Source organism: Pleurodeles waltl, chromosome 1_2, assembly GCF_031143425.1.
Source record: "Pleurodeles waltl isolate 20211129_DDA chromosome 1_2, aPleWal1.hap1.20221129, whole genome shotgun sequence".
In the NCBI taxonomy this organism is placed as follows: Eukaryota; Metazoa; Chordata; class Amphibia; order Caudata; family Salamandridae; genus Pleurodeles; species Pleurodeles waltl.
Window position 1 is genome coordinate 1,170,975,321 of NC_090437.1, and position 13,917 is coordinate 1,170,989,237.

The window sequence follows — 13,917 nt, forward strand, 5'->3', positions numbered from 1 at the left end:
TGGTGGGCAAAAAGGAGAGAGCAGGAACATACACACAGACATCGGAGGGCAGTGGGAAGGAGGGTAGGGGTAGAAAGAGAATCACAGAGGCTAAACAGGACAGCAATGATGAGGCATAAAATTGGGCAGCGGAGGGCAGGAGGAGTAGGGAGGGATATCATTTGAGCCCTGGCCATGAACTGCTAATTACCCCAGATATGACATCACTCATGACATCTTCTGTGACAGCATTGATAATATCACTGTAACATTTGCAGTAAAGTTATTGATGAGAAAACTGTGCATGCTGAGGGTGCGATTTATAGTTAACTTAGGGCACAAGTTATAGTTACTTGAAATAACTATAACAGTTGAATTTCTAAGGTTTTGTGCATGTAAAATCTGAACCGGTCCATAACACCCTTGTAACCTTTTGGCTTTTTTGTGAAGTACATAGATGTGTTATTATGTATAGTGGACTTATTCCACACATTATATTAGCATGGAGGCTTTTAGCCATCTACCTGTCCATGCTAACATAAGTGTGAAAGGTCTGCTATACTTAACTTACTTAACTCCATATATAGTAGTAGTAAAGTAAATGTACTTCACATTTATGTTAGCACATAGATGTTTGGCCATCCACTGATCCAATGATAATCCATGCCATATGAGCATCCACCGTCAGGGGCGCATGAACCTTAGAACCTAAAAAGTGTAAGCATAATGTTAAAGAAGCCTTGTATTGGAACCAGGTGAGGGCTAAGTAGCGTTTATCAATGGAATGTACCCAATAGGTTGTGAAGTTGTATACTGGCAGAATATTAGGTATGTCTCTTTCTGAGTTTTATCTCTCCACAGGCATGTACAGTTCATTGTATTTTACGATTTGTACTATGTTGACAGCGTAAACTTTACACAAATACTTTTTTTTTAAATAGTAAACTTATACTTCCCTATTTATACTTTTACAATATTCTGGCAAGCCAATATCTTTTACACAATATTTGGTAAAACACTGATATTCTGGCCTTAAACTGACAAAAAAATGTTCACAAGCAAGTGTGTGTCTATAGTATATATTTTAAGTTACACCACATATTACAGAAAGCTTCTGGAAGAAGCCTATGCCTGCTAGGATGAGAAAAGCACTGTGAAGAATTCCTAGCCTAACATGGAGCATATTCACTGTTGACACCCTGGTTATTCATGATCCTGAAACTTCTGATTGATTTAATGAAAGCGCCAATGTACTCCTGTCTTAATTACCATTGAAAGTTAAACTATAGACAAGCCTGATCACTCATGTGTCCACTGCAGGGTTCTGTGTTCCATCCTATGGTTATAGATTCAAGCTCTGATGGATCCTCAGGCTTTCAACCTTCTGAAGTCAGTAATAGGAATATCATTGAGCTAGGTACCATTGACCATCTCTCGTCTGTTAGCAGTGTCAGGTGACCCTCTTGGGGTTCAGAATAGGGTACATTATGCTGTTAACTGTAAACACATTCATTTTGAGTGGTACTTTACATAGCCTGTTCTTTTTGTTCATCTGTGTAGATTTGAATTACAAAGTACTATTGACAAACAGTGAAATCCAATCTAAATAGTGTGTGGGTGCATGTGTCTGACAGCTGGTAAATAAATTATTATACAGTTATGTTGGACAGTATCTGTTGTCCCTACAGTATGCATTTTGTACAACTTGACCTACAAATAGATAACATTCAGCTCTTTCTCTGTCCTAGAGTTTCTCTCATTACTGTTTGTCGGTCTAACAAACAAGTATCAAGCTTGGGTGGGGGCAGCACAATTTTGCTATTTTATATGTGCAAGCATGCAGTTGCCTCGGGACAAATGCAAAGCCAATTTCTCTCCAGAAAATGAATGCTCTGCTGACTTTTATAGAGAGAATCTTGTAAACTATAATTTATTCATGGTATGTCCATATGATAAATTAAGATATGTAATAATTTCACTCTTGGAAAAGACGCCTGGTCATTCTGGATGTGCTATTTTTGCCCTACACTATGTTTATTATTAAATTTATAGTTTTGTATTAGTGTTATAGATTTGTACATCACAAGCAGAATAACAGATGTTTTAAGTACCAGAAGATTGTTGCACAGACTCAGAATGCACTGCAAAAATATTTTATGTATAATCAATCCTTAAACCATTACTGCATGGTTTGTGAATTGGGTTACTGGTTGAGGGGGTGAAGCACTGCTCAAGCAGCAGCCACAATCTCTGTCAGGGTGAAACACAAGCAATCCCCAAATTAACCTGTGCTTACCCTTATGGTAGCTTGGCACAAAAGCAACCTGGCTTACCCTGAAGGCAATATGTAAAGCATTTATGTGGCACTTCTAACAGTAATAAGGTGAAAAGACAACACAAGAAAAACCCCACACAGTTAGAGGCATAGATCACATATAATAAATCATTTGAGACCAAAACGACAAACATATAGTTATCTGGTCATGCCAGTCCAGGACAAAGATACAGGTTCAGGCTAACCATAACGGAGCGTGGGCCAGGTACAGGAACCCAGTTAGGCCAACTAAACTAAGTACCTTAAATCCTGGTTTGCAGAGCTTTGTAAGATCTTGTAACAAGGTTGGGTTGTACAGCAGAGGGTCCGATAGACTACAAGGCTGCAATGCGGAGTCCTGCATCATCGCTGAGGATGCCATTGACGGGTGGCTTGCTGTCCAAAGTCCTGCATCGAAGATCAATTGGACAGCCGCGGTTCCGAAGAATCTGAAGGGATGCGATATGGAGTCCTTCTTCGTTACTACACCATCTGTTAGTATGCTGGACTTCCGAGCGCATCCTAGTACCCATAATGCCTGTATGTCATACTGGATGTAACTTGAGGCTGTTGTATTTTTAACAATAAAATCAATAAAAAAAAAAAAATGCCATCAGCGAGGATCCTACGATGTGAAGGCCTGCATCGAGGGTGCATTGTCCACTGGTGGGTCTGAGGAGACTGCAGGTTATAATGTGAGGTTCAACATCAGGGATGTGTCACGTTGTGGATGTTCTGATGCGACTGCATCAGTTCTGCTCACAGGACCGCAGCTAAATTGGCCAACCACCTTAAGGTCCACTTCCAAGGGTCCAGGACTGGGGTGGAAGCCCTTGAGGGGTAGGATGCACAACATACAGAGTCTAGGTGCTGGGTTCAAGGTGGTTGGAGCCATTTCTGTCCCCAAGGGTCTGATCAGGGGGCCCGCTAACTAGCCCTTGGAGTCACTCTGAAGGTCCTGAGTTAAAGATGCAGGTGCAATCCTTCACTCAGGCAGCAGGGTAGCAGGACAGTAGAGAAGCAGTCCTTCTTGCAAAACAGCACAGCAGTCCTTCTTTGTCTTCCTCAGGTCCAGAGGTGTACTGAAGAGTTGGGCCTGAAGGTCTGGGTCTGAAGGTCCAATATTTATAACTATTGCCCACTTTGAAGTAGGAGAAGGCTGTGGAGAATTCCATTCCCAGAGGTACTTGGAATTTCCTGTCTCCCTTTCTTGTCCCCAGATTGTCTGGGGTCACCATATATTAGTGTCAAATCCTTCATGAGCGCGCTGAGGCAGAACCTTAGTGATATGGAAGTGTGGTAGGTGACAGCCCTCATTAACTCAGAGATGGCACATCCTGTCCACACCTATGCTCCTCTGTCTCACTGTCTAGGAGCAATATACAAACCCCAACTGCGAGCTACAACTAGTCATGTGACCCAGGAAACAGATTGCAGACACAAAATGGTTAGGACAAGAAAATGCCAAATCTCTGAACGTGGCATTTTCAGAATTGTGACTTTACCATTAAAAAGGGTTTTAAAGTTCAATTCTTTAGACTCTAAATTTCTACCTTCACCCAATTGAAAGTCATCAGTTATTAAGTGTAATAAGTTAACCTAATGTGGTAGAGGCAAACCTGGCAGTATTGAAAACGATTTTAAGAGTTTGTCACTACCAGGAGATGTAAAACTTAGTAGTACATGTCCCACCTTTCTAAATATACTATACCCTGCCCTGTGGCTGTTTAGGATCTACCCTAGGGGTGACAATTATGTATTAAAAAGGAAGGCTTAGGCCAGGGAAACGGTTTGTTTTTCCAGGTTGAAATGGAAGTTAAAAACTCTACACACAGGCCTCTATGGCAGGCCTGAGACATGTTTAAAGGGCTACTTAAGTGGGCAGCATAATAAATGCTGCAGGCCCACTAGTAGCATTTAGTTTACTGACCTTGAGTAAAGGTAGTACCACTTCACTAGCGACTTAAAAGTAAATTAAATATACCAGCTAGATGTAATCCAGTGTGACCATGTTTAAAGGAGAGAGCACAAGCACTTTAGGACGGATTAGCAGAAGTGTGCAGCGTCCTAAAGCCAGCAGAAATTGCCAGCAAAAACTGGAGGGTGAAAGGTGTGGGTAAACCACACCAAGGATGTCAGGTCCAACACACTAGCACTACATTGCTAATTATTGAGACCTAAGAGTTAGCACCTCCGTAGATTCGGTTGTGTTCGCTGGTCTTCAGGAAATCGCTTTTTGATTGCTGCAAGTTTGTTCTCTTCACATATGATGAAAATTATGCATACCTGTTCTTAAAACTAATCACTGAAAGTTGCATATTTTGAGCAAAGGTGGGAGTTATAGATGTAGCCCAGAAGTTTGTGTATCGATGAACAATCTCATATAAATATTCTGTCGGATCTACCACAGACTTCTAAACAGAAAAAAGTATAGCTCCAACTAGAAATCGTTTTCCAATTTGGTGTCAAATGATGTGTAGCTATCTCTGAAAAATTCAGAATAATATGTGTTAATGCTAACTGCGAATAATCCCACTGACAAAACTTCAGTGAAATATCAACTCTAATTGGGTAGGCAAGTTTGTCACCTCAGCCATTTCTCAATTCATGAAAATCTCTGCTGCTTTACCATTGTGTAAACAAATGGTAGTGCAAAGTAGGGAAAAATGAGCCCAACTCGTCCCCAGCAGGTGCTGCACAATAAGAATGGCACAATATAGAGGTTTAGATAAGTCCCTTGTGCTTGGAAACAAAGTAAAAATTAATTCAAAGTTTCATGAACCAATTCGCCAGCTACATGCTGTCACTGATTGTTCATTACTAAGCCCCACCAGGTAAAGATCCTTGGGCCTAAGAAATAGAATGGCTAATGGTTGCAAGGCCTGCAGCCCACTAAACCACAGCTTTGTACCTGCAAAAGCACATGTTCCAATGCACTAACTGCACTTCTCAAGTTTAAAAGTATTTTTTTACTCGAAAAAGTGTATTTTCCCAATTCCAATAAGAAGGGGAATTAAATGGGTGTCCTTATCTTTGCAATTTGGAATGCAATGTATGACTGTTTTGTGATACAACTGTGGTTGCGAACCTTTGATCAGTTACTGAGGTCTGTCAATGGGTGGTAACTGTTTTGCAGTGTGGACGCTGTCCTGGTGTGGCAGTTCCACCTTCTCAATATTGGCGGGTGACCTAAATGGGAGATTGTAGTCCAGCGAATCACTACATTCTTCCTCAGTATAAAACTAGATGTGACCAAAGAGCAATTTATTTTTTGTTAGAATTGTTGCTCTTCTACAGCAGTTTCACATTTAGTTCAGTCAAACCAAGGAAGCTTTTTTTAAGAGTTGCTGGCTATTTTGAGTGTGTCCCACTGTACTCACAGGGTTGATGACGTGCTTGTTGAGGATTTCACTTCTCAACCGCTGACTGCAGGCCTTTCGCATCTGTGACAAACAACACACACCTTGGTATATTCTGTGGGCTGTGAATTTCTAAGTTACAGTGCAACGTCATCTCCCAGTCTCATAGCATGCTCATGTCAGTGGGACTGACATTTAACGCTCAATCTAACTGACATACATTACTTTTATAACTTTTATAGGACCTAAAGAGTGTCAAAGTCAATGTTAATATGCCTGGACATCATTTATCAACCAGACTATCAATGTCAAAAGTACTTAAGATTGCGGTTGAGATATATTTGCTGTCCAGGTGCAGTAATTCACACTTCATTGTCCAAAGTCACTTTAGCGTTTTGCGTTCACTAATCAAATCTGATGTCCTTTCTAAAAGCTAATTCATGAGTCACAATGCACTAATGTTAATTGTAATTCACTGTTGACAGTGCGCACTTCGCTGCACATGCACCAACCAGATGCGAGTCACAAAAACAGGCATCTTGTTCATTTTTATGGGCAAGCGCAAAGCGCTCCGTCCATTCTGTAATCTCTCTTTGGGCTTCAAACCCCGCCCATGTCACATCAGTTACTTACATTGGTTCGTGGGCTTGCCTTTTAAAATCCGCTTGCTTTCATTTGTGAAAGGCATGCATATGTCATGCCTTTTCTGGTGTTTATCCCACCTACACAGCACCGGTAAACTACCAAACAATTACGAGGCTCGATGTTTTCAGCCTGGTGTCCGGACTACTTTATCTGTTTATTTTCCACACTGCGCGATCGCGCAGCTTCTTACATAGTGCAATCGCGCTACTATTTTTTTTTTTACAACGCTAATAGCTCTAACTCGAGCAAATGCGAGACCCGTTGAATTGAAAATGCTTGTTAGGTAAACTGTAGGCACAGTTAGAGCTCCTGTAAGGGAGAGGTGCACTTCTACCAGCTGCAAAATCAAACCCACCTCTACGGTGGTTTGACAAAGGCCCCTGCAGCCCCCGTGGTGTGGGGTTCCTCAGCACACCACACTGTGCACAGGCGGCAGGCCCTTGACTAGGTCCAGGGGGCTCCCCTCCAGGGAATTTGCGGGTTTGGGCTCAAGTTTCATTACGTCACTGCACCTCCATATTATACAATGTGCACGGGCAGACTTCCTGCCCTGTGTGCAGCAAATCATCGCTCACTACCTGCCAAAGACATGATCCTTTAAAGACTCTGTAGCGAACTTAACTCCGAAGCCCTGTGTGCCTTTTAGAAAAATAAAACTGCTACACAAGATATCTGAACCTGTTATATGTATACAACGCAACTATTGCCCATAAGCTGTGTCCTGGCACTAGTGGAGAAATAGGGTCTACCTGTAATGAAATAATAACTATGAGTTAGTGTAAGCAAATGCACTGTCTGCTGGGGAGATGGTGGCACATTTTATGTAATTTAAGATGCATAAGGTGCATGCAAAGTGAGATTTGAATTGTCGCAAAAACATTTTACAGAAAGGATCTCACATCATGCTTTTAATTATGTATATTTGTGCTCGGTCTGCATTCGCCTTTGATAAAAAATCAAAATCCACTGTACGAGTTACCAGTACCTTCTTTAGTTAATTGTCCAAGTGCTATATAAAGAAGAGAAAGTAACCAGTGTTTTTCCAATTGGCTATACCCATGTTTTAGTAGGAGTGCTAAATTAAACATATTCTGTGTCAAAAAGAGCGACACAAAAAATCTACTCATAAACTAAAAAAGAAAAACGTTTCAAAACATACTTTAGAAATCCAAGGATGGAACTAGCCTAATGAAATTGGTAGGAGATCCTTTCTGTTAAAATATGTTTTCAATTTGTCTTAAAATCAAACTTTTCTTGACTTATGTTGGATTAAATTTGAATGAAATCCTCAGTACAAATGTGGTGATAAACTACAGCTTCACATCTACCTACTCGTTAAAATATAGGGATAAAAAACAATCTGAAGTCAAGTCACAGAATCCTTCTCCATGTTTGTTGTGTATCTGCTACCTGAAGAGTTTAAATAATCAAAAATGGTTTAATCAGAAACAAATTTATGATGCATGAGAGAAACTTACATTTTACGAGGAAGTATTCTACGGTGCTTACACTCGATTGTTATAAAGCAGATGTTCTTGTGAGCTTCTATCAGTAAAATGTCTGTATTAACACAGTGCAGTCATAAAATGGTTGCTATATCATTAGAACAAAATGTTAGTGTAATGTAGCATGAAGTCCACGAACGTAAGTAGTTTCTTTCAAGTTTAATAGCGGAAACAGAAGATACAATCAAGACATATAAACATCCCAACCTCCAGTCCTCAACATCTCTCTCCCTCTGAAGCTCTCTGCCTCCCGTTCCTAGCAACCCCAAGATTCCAAGCTCTAAAACCATGGCTACAGATGAAAGTTCTGAGCCATGAGAAACATGAATACAACCAATACAACACATCTCCCTCCTATTTGAATTAACAAAGGAAAAACAGGAAAACAAACATTTATAAAGAGTAAAGTACATTCTATAACTTGATATACAAATATTTACATTTAGACCTTTCAGGTCAAAATATAGTCTTTAAGATGAGAAGGCACCTTAACAATCCTTTCAGATTTTGTTGAAACTTCATCCTCCGGAGTATGCAAGCTTCTACTTTGTCATGTTTTGAAATTTTCCAAGTCCACGGTGTTGCCACAAAATCTGACGACTCTATTTAAATTCCAAATTTGACCATCTTCAGTCTTCACCACATTGGTGAAGAGTTTCAGGACTTTCATAGGAGATGATAACTTCTTCCCATAACCTTTAAGAAGAGGTCTATTGATCATGACCCAATCACCTATTTTGATGACAGTTTTTTCTGTCAAACTTTTGTTTGCTTATTAAGGATTTCTCTTGTTCCTTACCTCTCCAATTAACATCGGTAACATTCTCCCTTTTTCCACTCAAAAATTCATTGACCCAATTCGGCTCAAGAACCGTATTGCCTCTTCTTCCACGAAATAGAACAAAAGGCGTTTGACCTGTGGTGGAATGAGGAGTGTGTCTATACACAGCTATCTTATTCATCACTTCTTGTTTCCAATTCAGCTGACTTTCTTTAGCCATGGTGATTGTTTCTTTAATGACACGGTTAAACCTTTCGACTAAACCATTACATTCAGGGTGATATAAAGCACACAACTTGTGTTTGATACCACATCCCCTAAGAAAACTCTCCATTTCTTTTGAAACCAATTGAACACCTTTATCGGTAAGAAGTGTGCTAGGAATGCCCTCCTTAGTTATCAAGTCTTGGAGAAAAGTAAATACTTTCTCTGTTTCAATGCCTTTGGTGAAGCAGATTTCAGGCCATCTCGAATACATGTCGACCACCACAATGATATAATCAGATGAACCTCCACTATGTATAGGACCCACAATGTCCAACGTTATATGCTCCCATGGTCCCTTAGGCTTACTTCTTATCAACATAGGCTGTACCCTGGGTTTCATGGCTTTTTCACTTATCGCACAGTGCACACAATCCCGAACCACCCTCTAAACAATATCCATGCTGGGCCACCAATAAGATGACCGAAGCCTTTCCTTGGTTTTGGACATGCCCAAATGACTACTATGTGCACGATCAATTAACTGATTCCTCACACTGGAAGGAGGTATCAACCTCGTACCTCTAAGAAGTAAATCATGATCTACTGCCAATTGATCCCTCACACACCAGAATGCTCCACATCTTTCACTACCTTCGGGTTTACTTCTCCAACCTGTCTGTATTAACTTCATCCCCTCCACTTCCTCAATGACACCTTGATCTTTCAACTTCTCAAGTTCAGAACGTAATTCATCCCTCACCGCAAAAGGAACATTCCTAACCTTACTGCAGTAAGGCACAGCACCTGGAAGTAGATTGATTTTATGGGAGTACCCTTTTATGCACCCGATTTTAATACTGAAGACCTTATCAAACTCTTTGCGTAATTCCTCTGAAAGAACAGAAGCAGACATAATGCTTCCCTCTACAGACTTCTGTAGTTGTCTTAATATAATAGGGGGAGAACTGTTAGAGTCAAGCATCACTCCCAGGTCTTTCTGGTGCCACCAGCTTATAATACTATCCCCCTTTTTAGATACATAGATCTTCCCTGAAGCGTAACGTCATTCATATTCAATTAATCCAACCAAATATCCATGAAGATTTATTGGCTCACCACCATAAGCACACGGGGTGATATCTGGCTGCAACAATTTGACTTTACCTTTTAACTCATTCTGATAAAATGTGTTAGAGACTATAGTAATCTTTGCCCCAGAGTCAAATAACACCTTAGTTTTTCTTCCTTCTACAGTGATATAATCTAGAGGCCCACCCAAACTCTTCTCTGAAACCTGTAGAACTATTTGGCCACACGCAAAGTCTGAGTCATCATTGACCTCATTAGAGTGATCATCAATGACACTCAGTGTCTGCTTAGATCTTTTTAGATTGCAAACAGCTGAAAAATGTCCTTCCTTCTTGCAAAATAGACAAGAACTATTAATAGCTGGACAAAGTTTGCTGTTTGCTAAGTGACCTTCTCTTCCGCATCTATAAAATTTATTTCTACTAGTACCAGTTGTTTCTCTGCCAGAAAACTTGTTAGGTTTAGATTTTGTACTACCAACCACATTGATGTCTTTTGTATCACTACTTTTGACAACTTGGAAACATTTAAGGGAGTGCTCAATTCTCTTAGCAAGTGATACCACTTGATCAATTTGAGGATCATCTAATAACCATAATTCGTCGCGTACTTTTTCAATATTACAACCCAACATGAATTGGTCACAAATCCTTTCCTCCAAAGTTGATCCAAACTTACATGAAGACGCTAAACGCCTCAATTCTGTAACATAATTTTCAACAGTTTCACCCTCCATTTGTTGCCTCTAGCCAAAGTAGTACCTTTCTAAGATAGTACTAACCTTGGGGAGATAATGAAGGTCTAACTTTATAATGCATATCTCATATTCATTGAGATTGATAGCTTCACTATCTGGAAGATCGGGAAGATGATCAAAGATTTCTTGACCAACAATGCCGTTCTTCTTTCATTACTTAAGGATGTACCACAAACCCTGGCATATCTTTCGGAAACCTTTTTCCATTTTCCCCATTTGATGGGAGGTTCTCCAGGAGTGGAAAGAAAGAAAGGTGGAGATGCAACGTTCTGCATTACAATTAGCTACAAGCTTCAGTATACAATACACATATGTGGCATCAACTTGATACAAGGCAGCAATTAAAAGAGCAACGAGAGATGACAGTTCGAGGTCTCCCTGGAAGAAAGAAAATGTAGAAACAGCAATGTTTGTCTAGTATTCCTTTTGAGCACTTCAGCATACAATGTACATATATAGCATCAACTTAGTTCAAGGCAGCAATTGAATGAGCAACAAAAGATGGGAGAATGAGGTCTCTCTAGAAGAAAGAAATTGCAGCAACAGCAATGTTTGCCTTGTGATCCTTTACTGACAAAAGAGCATGGACGCTGTTGTTTTAATTTGTGAGGGAGTTACAATTGCAGCCTGCATGTAGTAGAGACGATGTTGTGCAGAGTCAAGAAAACGTCAAAACAGTTCAAACGAGGCATGTGCCTCAGCTTGAATTCCTGCTTTGAGTGGCAATCCAGCGAAGTCGCCTGTGTGCAGTAAAAGGCGAGTAGAGGCTGCCCCTGTAAAGCCTCACTCTGTAGCCACCACTGCTCCAGGTGCTGCTACTGTGGAAGAGGCCCTGGAGCTGTATCCGCCCCCGTAGCCACCGCCCCTGGACTCGAGGCGGCTGATGCCGTCGTAACTGTCTCGCCGCCTCGTCACCTGCGGCCACACCTGTAGTAACCACGGCTCCGGTCAGACTTCCTCAAACCAGGGAAGCGCTTAAGCGCTGAGTAAAAAAAAAATTAAAGTGCGCCCGAGGGTCTCTTGGGAAAAGCGCATAAAAGAGAGGTGCACCTACTTCCTCAAACAAGGGAAGCGCTTCAGCGCCGATTACAGCGCTGCGCGACTTCTCTCAATTAAAAAAGAAGTGCGCCCGCGGATGACCAAAAGCACAGCTAATCAGGAAAAGCGGGGTGCGCCTCAGCATGAACTTGGCACTGTGTCTGAAGGAGAAAAAAAAATAAAGAAACAGCAGCTGCTTGAAACCGAAATCAATGGCCGTTGGTTGTTTACCTTTGAATAAGGAAGGAGTTGGGATGTCGTCTTCCACTGCGAAGGTCGACCCAGCTCGTTGCCAGTGTAATGTAGCATGAAGTCCACGAAAGGAAGTAGTTTCTTTCAAGTTTAATGGCGGAAACAGAAGATACAATCAAGACATATAAACATCCCAACCTCCAGTCCTCAACATCTCTCTCCCTCTGAAGCTCCTTGCCTCCCGCTCCTAGCAACCCCAAGATTCCAAGCTCTAAAACCATGGCTACAGATGAAAGTTCTGAGCCATAAGAAACATGAATACAACCAATACAACAGTTACCTTTTCATTGTGCTGGAATATGTCATTTACAAATCACTAAAAGGAAGAAAGTCCAGAAAAAGATTAAAGTAAGTCTTTAAAGTAGGTGGGGTCCCTAAAGTTTCTCACATCATGTCTTGTCTCTACAATACCCACTGGTGTCCCCCCAAAAGTTCTCACAGTCGCCACCAATAAATGGCAGGTCCTGGGAGACAGTAATTTTAAAATGCAGTAAAGCATTGGTAAAAGCAAGGAGGGCGTGGTTACCTTATTCACACCACAATGTAAACTAAGCCAAGTCGTTATGCACAATCTACTTCCTAGATTTGTATTTATTGATTGTTATCCAGTTTTTTATAGAGGAAACTACTGCCTGAGCAGCGGATCATAATATACTTTTTAGGCACCAGGGGATCAAGTGATTTGCCCAGAATCACAGGATGTTGAACTGTGGCCAGGACTCAAACTTGGTTCTCTCATTCTAATGTTAGGCTGCTCTGGTTTTAGGCCACATCTCCTCCCCATGAATGAATGAGAATATTTATATAGAGAGCACATCACCTTGACTGGTTTCTTGGTGCCGGTCATCTAAATGGTTGAGGAAAGGGAGGCCAAGATCAATGAAAAAAACACATGCATTTGGGTTTCATAGTTTCCATTTTGCTGATTACATAACTGGAGTGTCTTTCGATGATAAGTCTCTGAGACTACTCTCACCAAAGTAATGCCACTGTGCTGTGTAACCGCCCAAAGCTCACAACCAGCATCTTTTCGCAAATTGGTGATAAAACATCAAGTCTTGTTGTGTCATGGCTAAAGCTTTCCCACTGTCCCATGTCTAGCGGTGGATGTTGGATGTTTGTGTATGCCCCCCTCATTTAATTACTCACCTTCTTGGAGGATCTTTGACAAGGATTTTTTTATAGCGCTCACTTCCTTACCAGAGCCTGTTTCTACGCACTCCTAATGTTTACGAATAAGAGGTTAAAGGCATAAAGAGATTGTGAGCCTAAGATTCAAATTCGTTTCAGTTCAATGATCAAGTTACTTCTTTTGTGCACTTAACTTACTAAAGGTACTCACAGCAAGCAGGGAACGCTTTCCCTAGGGTAGAGTAGAGGTATAGCGACCCAAATACACCATATCACAGTATTGTCAAAATTAAGGTCTTAGATTAAAGGGCACAATGCTATGAAACCCTCAGAATAACTCTGACTCTCTGTCAACACCATGATTATGCTTTGGTTACCCATACACTCCTTACACCCCTTCTCACCTATCCCACTCCCTCCTGGGATCAATGTGGCCTTTGGTCACATCTCCGACCATATTATGTGGGCTCTGTGAAAATGTTTGTGAGCACTCATAGTCTAGTAATTTAGGGTTTTAGAGCTGCCATGAAGCTCGCGAAGGTTGCTATTTCTCTGATGTGTGGAGGGAGGGAACTCGACAAGGTGCGGCTTCTAATGGAGAAAGTGCTGGCTTTTTAGATTTCATTTGTATCTGTGTGCATTAAAAGTGTACGTCTGTCTGAATAAAGACTTGATTGGAGCAAGCAGCTGGCTATTAAAAGCATCAAGCTAACTAAATGAATGCATCTAAATTTCATGCTTTCCTTAGTCAAATGGGAACTTTGCAGCATTGTTCATTGATACTGTCAGTGTGACCATGGTTGATTAAGTACAGTGCTTATTTGAATTCAAATGCTTCAGAAAAATTATACCCTGTATGA

General features: G+C 41.0%; 1 protein-coding gene across 7 annotated transcripts in view; it reads left to right on the forward strand.

Annotated features, from left to right (window-relative positions):
* Positions 1-13,917, forward strand: part of SORCS2 (sortilin related VPS10 domain containing receptor 2) — a 1,939,515-nt gene that overhangs the window by 758,825 nt on the left and 1,166,773 nt on the right. The window lies entirely within an intron of this gene.